Source organism: Cynocephalus volans, chromosome 1, assembly GCF_027409185.1.
Source record: "Cynocephalus volans isolate mCynVol1 chromosome 1, mCynVol1.pri, whole genome shotgun sequence".
In the NCBI taxonomy this organism is placed as follows: domain Eukaryota; kingdom Metazoa; phylum Chordata; class Mammalia; order Dermoptera; family Cynocephalidae; genus Cynocephalus; species Cynocephalus volans.
Genome location: NC_084460.1, coordinates 94,257,035 through 94,271,803, shown reverse-complemented (window position 1 = coordinate 94,271,803; position 14,769 = coordinate 94,257,035).

The window sequence follows — 14,769 nt, the reverse complement described above, 5'->3', positions numbered from 1 at the left end:
TTTTTCACTGCTATAAAGACTCATTAATTGAACAGATTTTTGAGCACTTACAATGTGTCTAAAGGCTGTGCGTCAAGTATAAAGGAGATAGACAGCTATATTTGCTTCCATTCCTATGGTGAAAATTGATATTCTATCAGTAAATAAATAAGTAAATTTCAAGTAGTAAAAAGTGTAGAGAAACAAAAGAAGGGAATGTGGCAGTGCCTGGGGATGTGAGTAGGGATGAGGGAGCTACTCTAGAGGAGGAGGTGAGGGAAGGTTCCTTGAGGAAGGGCTATATGAGTGAGGTCTGAATGATAGAAGGAACTGGTGATGTGCAGGGGTGCATTCCAGACACAAGCAACAGCAGGTGCAAAGGTCCTGAGGCAAGAAAGAGCTTGCCAAACTTGGGGAACATAAGAAATACCAGGAGCATAGTAAGCAAGGGGTGAGTGGAGCAATGAGGTTACTGGGCAAGATGGGGGCTAGAACTGGTGGTGGTGCCAGGGTCACAAAGTTGAGATAACTAAGGTACTTTCAATGCCTGTGTTGCTATGTCTTTACATTGTTTTAAAAGACAGCATCCATAGTCACTTGTTGAGTCTCCTTGCAAACAGCGTAGCACTTGTTTTTCACTCTGTCCCTTTATTCATTGGCATTACAGTTAGCTACAACTCCTGTTCTGCAGGCATGGTTGGATGGTAGGGTTGGATAGGTCATGGTGTGAGGAGTCTGGATTTTATTCTACATGTAGTGAAAAGCCATTAGAGCATTTTGACAGCGGATGGCACAATCTGATTTATACTGTTGAAAGATTGCTATGGCTGCTATGGGGAGAACCAATTGTAGTAATACTATTGGAGAGGCTGCTTATGAAGGTTAATTCTAGGTGTCAACTTGATTAGATTGAGGAACGCCAAGAAACCTGGTAAAGCTATCTTTTTAGATGTGTCCATGAAGGTATTTCCAGAAGAGATTAACATGAGATTCTGAGTGGACTAGGTGGGAAAGATCCACTCTCAATATGAGCAGGAACCATCCAATCCACTGGGGACCTAGAGAGAACAAAAATGGAGAAAAGAGGTAAATTTCTCTATGTTCTACCATTTCACAGTGGTGAAGCACTGAAGTCACCATCAAAGAAAGCCTTCACTACATGTGTTCCCTGGGCTTTGGACTTCCAGCCTCTGAAAGTATAAGCAATAAATTTTGTTTTCTTTATAAAATAACCAGTACCATGTGTTTTGTTATAAGCAACAGAAATGGACTATCCACTGCTGATAACTGTGAGGAGTGTGGTAGAAGTACAGAGAAATGTGGACTATTCCTAGATATAGAGAAAGAACCCCCCAAAATCTTTTCTGATGGATTGGATGCAGATAGAAAAAGAGAAATCAAGAATAAATCCTAGGTGTTTGGTTTGGGAAAATGGATGACAGGTGGGGCTATTTTGGGGATGGGGTGACTGAGATAAGAGGGTTTTGGCATGGAGTCGGCAGGAAGGAGGGTACCTCAAGAATTCCATGTTGAGAAAAGTAAATTTGAAATAGCTATTAGACATCCAGATGGAGATGTCACATAGACAAGTGGATATGAAAGTCTGGAACTCAAAAGGGAGGTCAAGAGTGAAGATATAAATTTGGGAGTTATGAGCATAAATTATCTCTAAATTCCTGGAACTGGATGAAACATCATAAAAAGAGTGCAGAGAAGGGAAAGGAGCCTACATCGAAACCCTCGGATACTACAACAGTTAGAGAAGGAACCAGCAAGGGAGATGGAGCAGAAATTCTCTGTGAAATAGGAAAACCAGGAGATTTGTGTCATGCAAATCCATGGAAGAGCATATTTGAAGAAAAGAGGTCATGGTCAATGGTATCTAATGGCATGGAAGAAGATAGGATCAGAGGAGTAAGCATTGATTGGTCCATTTGATAAGACCACAGAAGCCTGGAGGAGACCGCTACCTTCCGTGTCAGGGAGAGAGCACTACAGTAGAAGACAAGCAGATATACCACCTAGGAACTGCGATGGTTTATATGTAGCAGGGTGTTTTTATTTGTGTGTTCAGTTTTTTGTTTTGGTTTTTTGCTAATCTGTCTAGCCATCGAGATCATGTACCAAGCCCCAAGGTGCAATTTTTAGAACCCATGAAAGTAGAAAATTAGATCTCAAAATATCTCATATATTGCTGGTGGGAGTGCAAAATGGTACTGTCACTTTGGGAAAGCTTAAAAGTTTCTTACTGTGCAGTCCAGCAGCCTACTCTTCCATAGTTACCCAAGAAAAATGAGAAAACAGATCTACACAAAGACACAGAGGAGGAAGCACTAAAGGAGACATGTATACACATGTTCACTGTAGCATTAATCATAATATCAGGCAATTGAAACTACCCATATATCCATTAATAGTTGAATGAATAAACAAACAGATTTGGTGTTTTTATACACTGGAATACTACTCAGCAGTAAAGAGGAAGGAACTACTGACATACGGTACTCAGTGGATGAATCTCTCAGGCACTGTGCTGAGCAAAAGAAACTGAACACATAGAGTCCATGCTCTCTGATTACATTTATATGACATTCTAGGACAGGAAAACTAATCTATACTGATTAGTATAGGAAAACCAATCTATACTGGTCAATAGTTGCCTAGGATGGGGGGTAGAAAAGGGGAAATCAACTGAAAAGGGGCATAAGGGTTGTTCTCTGGGGAAATGGGACTGCTCTATGCTTCAACTGGGGTGGTGGTTACGAGGTTATATACATTTGTCAAAAGTTATCAACCTACTCACTTAAAATGAATGAATTTTATATTTTAATAAAATCAGTAGAAAGAGAGAGAGAGAAGACTGAGATCACTATTTCTCCTGACTGGTTTCTTTAGCCCTAACATTTTCCTATCACATCTGTAATATATTCTGCTTCTTGGTTACATTAAGAACTCTGCTACTGTTTCATATCTGTCAATATGTCACTCAGTTACTGCTATCTGTCGTACATTGTATATAGTTCTCATAGAGCTGTTGACAATAACACTCCCATGCCTTTAGAAATATGTTTCTTGACTTTTACATGGCTATTTTATCCTTATTTTAACTTATAAGGTAATTTAAATAAAATATATCTAAATGTGTTCTAAGTGCTATCATCACTGGTTTGGATATCTATAGTAATGGTATTAACTTGACATCATTTATTACCAAATGCCACTGTATCTTTTTTTTTCTAGTAACTGGTTTCCTGAATCATAAATAAAGATTGTTATGAGATTTTGTTTTATAAATAGATCACTGGAATAAGGGCATTTCATATAAGCTACACCAGAAATTTTAATAATTGTACCGAACTCTTTTGATTTTAAAAAATGTATGAGGATACTTCAACATGTTCATGGAAAAATAGAATTAGAAGACAGTACAAATATTTCCAAGAACTTTGTGAAGACCCCTAGTATACATAATGCAGATCATCTAGAAGACTATGTTATAATAGAAAGGTCAAGGGCTTTGTAATAAAATTGAACTTGAATCAGACTTAACACCAGCCATGTGAGCTTAGGCAAATTCCTTATTCTCACTGAGTTTTAATTTCCTTGTCTGTAAAGAGGTAAAGTAATAACTAATTAATAATTAAAGATCACATGTTGTGTAGCACAGTGTTGGCTTGTTATAGGGGCTCAGGTATGACAGTTGAAATTCTATATGTTATTTCTGTACTCATGCACATTGTCAGCATGGTGAGGTGGGGAAATGAACTGCCTATACATTTCTAAAAGACTGCTGATATAGGTTAAAATTATCTTTGAAATCTAAACGGCAACCTGTTCAATGATAAAGCAACATTTGATGGAGCCTAACAGAAGTCATGAGGCATTATCGGAACCTTTTGTGATGTTCATGTTTTTTGAGCTTTTGAAGTAGAATATCAAGAAAAATCGCTAATGCCTATACTAGGAAGCATTCTCTTTTTCTTAGACCTCAGTATAGCTCTTAATCTGCATATATAGTACATGTATATACACACACACATTTACACACATGTGTATTTATATATAGCTTTTGGAGGATTTGCTTAAGACAGTTAGGTCTTTAGATCTGTGCAACCAGGATTCTCACGGCTAATAAAAGCCCTTGTTTCTCTGTAAAATTTTATATGATCTTTTCACATAATATCTATATTTTAAAAAGTTTTCTATACCAGAGAATGCTGCACTTCTGATTTTACCAGATATTAATTATAGCTTATTCTCTGCTTAACTTCAACTCTTACTGTAAATGTGACTTCCGTCCTCTGTGTATCCAGATGGGCTATTCTGAGATAGTCTCTTCTTCCTGAGGATATGGAATTTCTTTCCAGGAAACATTGAGAACTATTCTTAACCTGGAACTCCTATCCATCTTGTGTCATCCTTCAGAGATACTGCACCTTCCCTGCTGCCTGGCCAGTCATTTATATACTCACTGTTTATTTCTCAGCTATTTTAGGAAGACCTTTCTTCCTCAGTGATGAAAGCACATCACCATGGTGTGATTAGCTATGGATAATCTTATAACTCCTTTGTTTAGAAAGAGGTCACCATGCTTCAAGATCCTTTCGGTTTTTACCCCATATCATCACTTTGTTTATCTAGAAACAGTTTTAAACTGCCTTTAAAGCCATTTTCTGTTAAAAATCATTTTAATACCCCCAAATAAGTTTAATATTTCCATTTAAATGTAATAATGGAAATATTTAATTACTTTCTGGACCAGTGTTTGTTAACTCTGCGTATTCACCAATGATTCTCTCTAGGGATTTGTTCTTCAAATATTATGACTGGGTCTCACACTTAGAAATTCTGATTTAATACATCTGGGGTGGGACCCAGGCTTAATAATGTTCAAGCACTCCACAGGTGATTCTTAAATGAAGCCTATTTTTGAGTACCATTGTTCTAGATGCAAAATGTTTTTTGTAATCATTAAAATGTCTTTTGAGATGATAAAGGGTTTTCTTGTACATCTGACGAGTCACTGAAGTCTAGAACTAGGCTCTCTTAAATCAGATGGCAAGAAGGTAAGTGAAGTCATAGCTGATGATGACCTTGAGTTTTAGAGTTTTCGTTTTATTTTTCACGGGATCATTTTTCCCTCAAAAGGGAATTAATGAAGTAAGGAGACTGTGTCGGAGGACAATTTGCTGATGGTGCAGTGAGAGAAATGTGTAAAGTTTGACCTTACTCCCATCCCACCCCTGCCACTGCAAGCTTAGATCCCCGGGCAAAATATTCTCTGGATAAACTTCACAAACACAAAGGCATCAGGAGCTAGGAAGGTGACATGAATGTGTGAAACAGGAAGAGGGGACACCTGCAAAGCGGAAGACTGTATGCGGAAGACTATAAAGGGGGAATGCAAGTGTTGCCAAACCTTTTCATTTTTAAAGAGAAGTAGAAATTCCCCTTCTGGGGTGAAATTTTCCAACAGTTATTATGGCATGTAATGCCAACTTTTTGTGTGCCTTATTCATATTGTGTGGCTTAATTAGGCCTACAGGTTACCAGTTGGCAATATCTGGTTTAGATGATTTCTAAAATTCTTTCAATTCAAACATTCCAAGGTTCTAAGGGATGTAATTTGGACAAAACATAAAAATACTCCCTTAGGATGGGAAGCTTGTATTTGAATGTGGCTTATATTAATTGTTCTCTTCCTAAACTTTCCCATATTTAAGTACCTCTTATACCGTTAGTCCTTGCAGCTCACCCTGACCCATCCTAGAGTTAATGTCTTAAGAATTTAAACTATGGTTTATACACTGTATTTACAATATATAGAGGATGCTGGTGTTATGTCAGAGGAAAACCTTGTCTAACTTTTCAGAAGGGAATGGAATGTAGAGTAACAGTGTGGTCTATAAATCATTTTCAAATTAGTATTCTGTACATCTGGAGAAGAGTACATTTCTACTCATGCATAAATTGCCTATGAACACGTTTCAAAAAGCTATGCTTAATCTTAGCAATGAACATTTCAAAAAGTAAATTAATATCTTCAAGGGGAAGAAATACAATATATTAAACAGGAACCCACTAGTAACTCGATAGTTAAGAGTCTGTCAGCGTTTCCATTATAAACCCTGTTTTTGAGGGGTTTATAACTCACTTACGAAAATTCATCGTAGGCCGATACTTGGCGTGTAAGGTCTCAGCCCAGCAGCTCGACGTGATATTGGGTCTGAAGGCCCTCAGATTCTTGTCAACAGGATACTCTTTTAAAGTTCCAAGATGAGGTCTAAATAAAGAGAGGGAGTGATTTAAACTCACAGAATCCAGAAACTGTAAGTATAACTAAAATAACTACTCTAAGATCAGCAGGTTGTAGCATGGTTTTGCAGAGTCTCCCACCACTGTCTGCTCTGAATTGTACATCTTATATGGCTAGGGGGGGGTCAGCTTCATTTTCTGGTTTGGGTCACAGTCAATGCAATTTTAATTCTCCATTTAATAGCTTAATATATTGTCTGTTGAGGTTACCGGTTTAGAGGAAAGTTTATAAATGAGACTAATTAACATTGAACTTGTAACTCTTTTTTTCTTTCTCTTTGATAAAAGGTATTCCTAGGAAGTAGGAATAGAGTATAAAAATGTCTTAGGCCATTATAAATTTCTTGTGTAAATAACTCTGTGATACGTTGCATGTTTAAATTAGCACAATATGTATTCATTTTAAATATTGATCTTTAAGGAAATCATGTAATAAATCTGAATACGCTTTTGCATTACTATTTACATTAGGTCTACTATACATTAAGAGAGACAGTTGCCTTGTAAATTTGCTTGGAGAGTAAGCAGGGGCACATAAATAATTCTGTTTCCAATTATAAAAAACAATGATGATAAACTATTGGGAGCCATGGGACAATTGTGCAGAGCTTGGCTGAATCACAGACTCAGACCATGCCTGTGAGTAACTGATGTACAGCTGGCAATTGGAGCTATTGTTTAGATCAGGAAATGAATGAAAAAGTGGCACAGAACAAAATTCTATAAATGTAGTTCCATCAAGATGTAGTTCCTTTCCAGCTGTAAAGTTTCTAAAGAGTTACCAAAACTATTTAAAAACATAAAAACACAATTGTTTGGCTTGGTAATGGTAGCAATTTGTCTGTAACAATGTTAAGTATGTTGTGGTAACCTTCATGGGGAAAAACACTATGGATGGACTTGGTTGTGGTTTGGGGTTTCCACCTTCTCCCAGTAGTGGTTCCTTGGCTGTGGCATGAACTGGCCTTTGAACAATTTGATAGCTCAACCAAACTTCAGCTAGGAATGTTAAAACATAATGGTTGAAGATTAAGAATAAATTTACACCTAAGCCATATAATTCCAAGGCCAAGATCAACCCATTCCCCTTAACATCCCCATCATCTATTGAGAAGTGCAAATATTCACATGAAAATGAGGTTGGTTGAAATGTTTAGATTATATTGGGAAATATATCTGCTAAGCAGCTGAGAAATGTATTCATTTCAGTCTTTCCATTTGACAAGGCTCATTCTCCCAAGTAAAATATTAAGAATGCAATGACAGCAACCGAAGCCGTTCCATTTCCTCTCCTGACTTTAATTCCCCCCTAGGAAAAACATTCCTTGAAATGCTATAATGTGTGTGCATTGACACTCTTACTTAGATATTTAAATAGGTTTGACCTTCTATTTATTCTCTATGCATAGCAAAGTTCTTTTAATGGTATTTAAAAGGGTGTTTATTATTTTCATGATTAATAATGATTATTATAATCATGCAGTGCTTTTCAGTTTATAGAATGTGTTCATGTGCATTATTGTGTCATTACATCATTGACATCACTATAAGAAGTTCAAGAAATGAATTGAATCAATATTATTATTTTGTATCCCAATTTTTTAAATAGTGAAAAGAAGTTCAGAGAGGTTAAGTGATTTGTCCATGTTTATTCATCGAGTAAGTGTCAAACCAAGATTTCAATGCAGCTATTTGAACACTCAATGCCATGTTCTTTCCACTGTGGTTTTAAAATGACATGTTTTTTAAATGACTGCATTTAGCTTGGGGAGTCCCACAGAAGATGTGTGCAGATCGATTGGCATAACGCACACCAAGGATTCTTGCTATTCATCTTTGTGCTGCTTCCTGTTGAGGTAATGCAGGTGGTGTAAACAACAGACAGTTCTGAAATTTGGTTTTAATCAATGACTCCAGCAAAATTCATGGGTTCACCTTGACCATGCGTATCTTCAGTATACCATGAAAATACCTAGTAAAATAGTCAAAAGGTGAGAAATGAGGGGAATTAGATGAGAAATGGCAGGATGATGGCTGTGTTTATTCCAGGGCTTTTTTGCTTTGCTATTTTAGAACTTTATTTGATCGTTCTTTGCAGTCCTTTGTATATTACATTTCAAGGATATACACCTAATAAATCTATGTGCTTGCCTGGCAGAGCTAATTTTAATTCCCAGAAAGTTGCTCTTAATTGTTAACTCTGATTTTTTACTAATGGCAAGATATTTTACCAGATGCTCTTAGTGGGAAAGGGCCTTGAAGAGCAAGGATTAGGTGGAATTTCTAGAGATGTGTGAAAAGTGAAGCAGTCAGTTGTACCAGCCCTGAACATTGATATATTCCTATGCCATGGCTGTTTAGGGAGGACTGTACCATAGAAATGATAACAGTGTTGAAAGTATAAAGGCCTCTTTATGCATGATCTTAGGGAATCCAGGGTTTTATATAATTACATTGGAATAAGATTTTGCTAGAATCTTGATATGAAAAAGCTTCAAACTTTAATAAATAATATGGAATTTAGTATATTTTCTTTCAAGGCTTTGATATTATACAGAATTTCTGGCCAACTCTGGAAAGGAAAACATTCTATAGTAAAATAAAACATTAATGACTCCGGAATATTACATGACACCTAATTTGATGATTGCCACACAAAATTATATTCATTAGTTATAAATCAATTACTAGGCATAGTTATAATTACATTAATAACACTGGTTTGCTTTTTCAAATCCAAATATTATATGATGAGGAAGTGTTCTGACTCTAAATGGTTTTAATTAAGAAACCAATCTTTTTTTAAAGGTGGTAAGGAAATATATTTTTTTGTCTTCACTTTCTGTTTTTTGTGCACAGGGTTTTCAAGAAAAAGGAAAGTAATGATTATAGTAAATTACAGGAGCCAGGCAGCAGGGTAATTAACAGGTAATTATCAATAAACAATTTAACCACAAAAGCTTGGATCCCACCTACCACTTGTCAACAATAAAAGCTTAGTAGCTCCACATGCCATTGGAAACAGAGTCTACGGGGAGCCCCAGAAAGGACTGCTAATATAAATAAACAATTCTTTCTTGGGAGAATACACAAAGGCCAGGCTGTGAGTGACCACATAGAAGAAGGAAAGAAAAATCCAGTAGGCAGGAAAAATATTAGGAAACCAAACATTTGGTTTCAGATTTAGGAGAAAAATATGAATGTGCTTGTTACTAAAGCCAGAAAAATTATCTATGAAATGTCTTTCTCATCCCATACATAAATTTTATGTTTCTTTAAGCATGATTGGAAATGTAAGATTATTTAGCCAAGCTGGCATTATGACACAGGAAAAAGAGGACCTTATCCAGGTTTAAATACAGTCAGCATGATTTATACATTGAATGATTGGTGAATAATCCACCATAAAATGTATTTATTATGGAAATGTAAAACTAGGTTTTGAAAGCATCTCTAAACTTTACACAAACCTTGATTGGAAATCTCCTTTTTAAAATCAGCCAGGTCTATATTACTCTAGCTTGAGGGTAAGAAGGGTTTCTAGTTAGCAAATGAAAAAGGAGCCATTTAATTCAGACAGAAAGACCCCCCCCCCCCCGTACATAAAGTGAATGATAATATAACCCTCTATTTCTATTTCATTTTGGCTCTGTTCATGTGGCACTGGGACACAATTTGGAAATAGCCAAATCAGGAATGGAATTTTATTCTAGAAGAGATTTTCTCTTTCTGAATTTTATTTTGCCTAGACACCCCCCTCTCCACACACGTCCTGTCTAAAATGACAGTTGAATATGTCACAATCAAATGCACGTATTGAATATTATCAACACCTGGTGACGTGCTAGGCAAAATGCAACGTGCATTAAGTAAATATGTTCTCTGTCATCTAAGGTGTGAGAGATAAAACTGTCGTAGAACACACTTGAAAGATGTACATGCAACTGAACAAACATTGAGCAGATGTACATATTCAATAAAGATTTCATTATCTACAGGCCAAGGGGTAAATGTATATTGTAGAGTGATGAGAGTAAGACAGCCTGTGGGAGTTGCAAGGTTAGATAAGGGAGTCTTGAGGAGAAATCACCATCTGACCACCGATTAGTCAGGAAAGTCTTTGGGGAAGAAGGGAGACTCCATTCGCGATTTGAATGATGGTCTGCAAAGAGCCTGGCACGTGAGGGTGGAGAGGCCTTGCCTGGAGAGGGAGAACAGAGCAATGCCAGGATGAAACTGTGGTTTCACCAAGAGGTGCAGGCCCGGACAGATGGTGCTAAGTCATCTAGGGAGGATCTTACTCTAAAGCAACAATTTTAACCTTTATTATGATATTTAGAGTCTTACAAGACCTAATTGTCAAAATACCTGACTTTACTGTGCTCTACGTTTTGCCTGAACTTCACCTAAAATCGTTTTCATTTTCTCTCTTGCTTGCCTTTATGTCTGCCTACCTTTTCTTCCTTCGGGTTGCACATATCCAATTGCGTTCGTTAGAACTCCACTAAATGCCATGTTTCCCATGGTTTTCTTAATTCCCTTTCTAGACAAACCTAGATCTTTTGAAAAACCCACTATGTCTTCTGTTACTAAAAAGTAATTAAATAAAAAGTTAGTTTAGATCCATCTATCGTATAATTTGAAATTATATCAGAATGTAGAGAGAAAAAGTGACTTTGAAAGATTGATTCTCAAATTTTGATTTAAGACCTGTGTTATTAGCTGAAATAATATGAATTTAGTTTATTCTATTGGCCTTCACAAAATCTAACCTAGTCAATTATTGCAGCAAAGCAGGGAACCAAAGAATATCTTTGAATCAGTCAGACCCAAACAAATTTAAGTTTGCATGTGGTTAAATAAAACATTAGTTAAAAATAATTATGCTGTCTTTGACCTTTGAAATGAGGAAGGACATTCATGGTCCTCCCCCTGACTCCCACTCCATTCATGTAAATCTACTTAACTCATTTCATTGCTTAAAACAGAGAATATTTCAGTATACCTTGATATTAAATATCCTGAATAACATAAGCAAAGTCGTATTCTTCCTAAATTGATGGTGTCAACAACTTTCACTGAGATATTTAGAGCATATATTTTTTTCACAGCTCACCAGCTGACTTTTGTCGTTTTTTTTTTTTTTTCGTGACCGGTGAGTGCACCGGTCAGTCCTATATAGGATCCGAACCCAAACCCGCGGCGGGAGCGTCGCCGTGCTCCCAGCGCAGCACTCTACCAAGTGCGCCACGGGCTCGGCCCACCAGCTGACTTTTGAAAACATGCACCTATAGTGTATGTTTTATTAAATGAGGACTAATCAAATCCCTTTGGCACAGTTTGGCAAGATCCCCTTGGGATTGTTATGAGAAGATCATTGATCATTCTGCTGCCAGGTTTTAATAAAATGCAGAAATGCGTGTAGTTACGTTGTTGTGTATGTCAAATACACAATGTTTTAGGGAGGAATCCCTAAGTTGCATCACAACATTTCGCTGTGAGAAAGAAAAATGACATGTTCTCTTCCCTTTTCCCCACACCATTTTTCCTTCTCCATCAGTCATCACAGCAATGTGAACAAAGAGGGCCCCTATCACCAGGAACTTGCTCAGCTACTACTGCTGGGGTGGAGACAGAGGGAAAAAGCAGAAGTGTACCCCCAAAGCAGGCTCAAAATAAACAATATCCTACTCATGTTCTTCATTGTTTCCAAAATTAATTTCCAGTTCAGATATGTTTTTTGAGGGTTTCGCAAGCATACTCCATGTGTTCCCAAATATCACAGTTTTAAATCAACAAATGAATGGCCAGTACAGGTGACACAGGAGACACGTAAGAGACAGGCACACAGGAAACTGTCAATAAATATTTAGTGAATGAATGAATAAACTAACCCCATCTGGGCCTTTATACATACTACCTCCATTCCATCTTCTTTATCTAGAAAATTCTTATTTGTCTGTTGGGCCCCCAATATCGTTACTTCACAGGAAAGACTATCCTGATTGCTCTTCCCAGACTAAATTATGTCCTAATTATTTGTTCTCCTAGTCTGTTCAACTTCTACCTTATCTTTTATCACATTTTATTGGGATTCAGTGTTTAATGTCTACCTCCTCCACTGCCCAGGGCTGTTATGTGTTGTGTTCTGTCCCCACTGCCCAGCACAGTAATTGGCAAATAGGTACATGAGCTTGTAAATTTCAGAAGGAAGAGTGGCCTGGACGTAGATTTCACTGGAAAGAGAGGGGGAAAAAAAAAAAAAGCAATGAACAGTGAGTAAGATATGCAAAAGAAAAAGGTTATGACAAGAGAAGAAATTAGATCAAGGAAGAGAATGCGATGAGGGAAAGAAAAATACAGGAGACTTTGCAATCAGAACTTCATGCCTAAATCATGGAAGAGATTACGCGCACCAACATAAGGGAAGGATGTGGTTAGACAAAAAGAGAAGCAAAGAATATTTTACAGAAATAGTAAACAGAATTTAAATAGAAATATATTTTAACAAGGAGGATTTTATTCACCTATTTTTTATTTCTGAATTTTTTTTTTTTTCTGTAGGGAAGGGGAGAGCAATGTGAAGTGAATGTTTGGTATAAAGGTTTGATTTAAGATATTGATTTTCCCCCAAAGTAAAGCCCTATTTCATAAAAATTAAATATAAGACTTTGAACCATTTTAATAAAGAGGGTGTCTATTGTTATGAATTGGTCACCAACTTGACATAGTCTTTTATTGTCATAAGAGTCATAAGTAGTTTACATATTTTTAAAATCAAGTTCTGTTTTTGAGTACTCCCTTTAAAAAAACCAGTTTAATGTTGGCAAATAAAATCTATGTTTTAGGATTTCCATGAAAACATGTTCTTTATATCATTTTGCACAAAAGGGACATGATTTGGTGTTTGTTCTAACAAACCTGTCAACCACTGAGATGTGCTTTATCACAGACTTTAATTTTGCCACAAATTAGAAAACTACAGCCCATAAGAAATACCATAAAAAAGATAAATGGTAAATCAAATGCCTGTCATAATATTAAATTGCTACCTCTCTTTGAGGGGTGGAGGGCGACAAGATATAATATCTGCTAAGGCAGTGCCAAACTGGGGGTTTCAAAAGGGATCGGTCAGTTTTACAAATGTTTACCCCTTAATCTTTATTGGGTTCATCACTTCGCACACCTGAATTGTCTTCTCCTTAGCGTGCACACATAAAGCAAGTGTGCGCAATCCCATCATTCTGAAGGTCCATTTCCCTTTCCGGAGATAATTCACAGAAGCACCTACATGAATAGAGAAGTCTATGATGTAAATTTGTTTCTTGTGACTCTAAAATAGAGCAGCTAGCTTTAAAAGCACACAGTTTGAAAGGGTCACTAACATTATCATTGGAATAGCCTTGTCCACACATCACACATAAATTTGGCTAAGATCCAGAGCTGCTAGAAAATTGATATTGAAGCCGGTGAAGTCTGTGGATGAGCAGACACCGTCTGACGTGGACTGGAGTACACTGGAGACTCTTCATGGATTCCAGTTCATACATCACACTTCATTTAAAGTGCGAACGCCTCATTTTTGTTTCTGCCTTTATTACCACTGAGTTATGACCCTTGTTATCAAAGCTTACCAGTAAGTAATTCCAAGATGGGACAAGTGGTTAATACATGTACTAAGCAAAGATCAAGTTAAGTACGTGTCTCACGTTAAAGCTTTATGAAAATTGTGAGGCGTTTTACAATGTGAGGTGTGTGTGTTGAGTATTCATCAGAAACCAGTTCGTGCCTCTAATAACTCTATTTTTCAAACTAAGCCTTTACTATTGTTATTGCTGTTTTTAAATTTTTCTTTCTTCTTTCTTAGAAAATGATATCTCAGGACATATGATACCTGAGAACTGGGAAGGAAATGTTAGAAATTATGAGCATCAGGTGAGATACAGATATAAAATGCCATTTCATGCAGGTCAGTCGTATTCAAAATTATGTTTCCTTTAGAGAGGAATGTACCCACTGATAACCTATCTCATATAATCAAGGGGAGTGACTTCCTGTGGACTCCATTCATGCTGGATCCCTAGAGTTAATAGCAATAGGAGAGAAGGAACTTGAAAAACTCTTCTGTTTGATAACTATAGAATCCTGGCTAAACCTGAGGTTTAGCCAGAGAACATATTGGTTTCAGCAGACTATGGTAAAGTTAATTAAGGATGATTAATGGAGCATTTTCCTTCCAATGATATCTGTGACAGGACAAAGCTGTCTGAGGCTTGTCAAGCAGAATTTGAGTTGAATGAGTATTTATGTGATCAAATCTGAAGGCTGCCTCTTGACAGAGTGAGGATTCATCAATCAATTGCTCTGGCTCACAGTGGTGGGAAATTGGTCTATCTGAGTAGGTTCTGCTCCCATCCCCCATTCTTTTTTTCATTCAATCATCCCCCAGGCTACAATGCATCTTTAGCTTTTACC